The following is a 201-nucleotide window of genomic DNA, read 5'->3' as shown; positions in this document are numbered from 1 at the left end:
CGTGACCATAAAAGAAGCTTATAGAACCCCAAATCGACTGGACCAGAAAAGAAATACTCCCCACCACAAAGCTTGGAATGTCAAAGCACCAAATGCACAAAACAAAGAAAGAATACTAAAAGCAGTAAGGGGGAAAAGGTCAAGTAACATATAAAGGCAGGCCTATCAGAAATACACCAGACTTCTCACCAGAGACTATGA

The sequence above is a fragment of the Mastomys coucha genome, unplaced genomic scaffold (assembly GCF_008632895.1).
Source record: "Mastomys coucha isolate ucsf_1 unplaced genomic scaffold, UCSF_Mcou_1 pScaffold16, whole genome shotgun sequence".
Lineage (NCBI taxonomy): Eukaryota > Metazoa > Chordata > Mammalia > Rodentia > Muridae > Mastomys > Mastomys coucha.
This window is presented reverse-complemented; position numbering follows the sequence as displayed.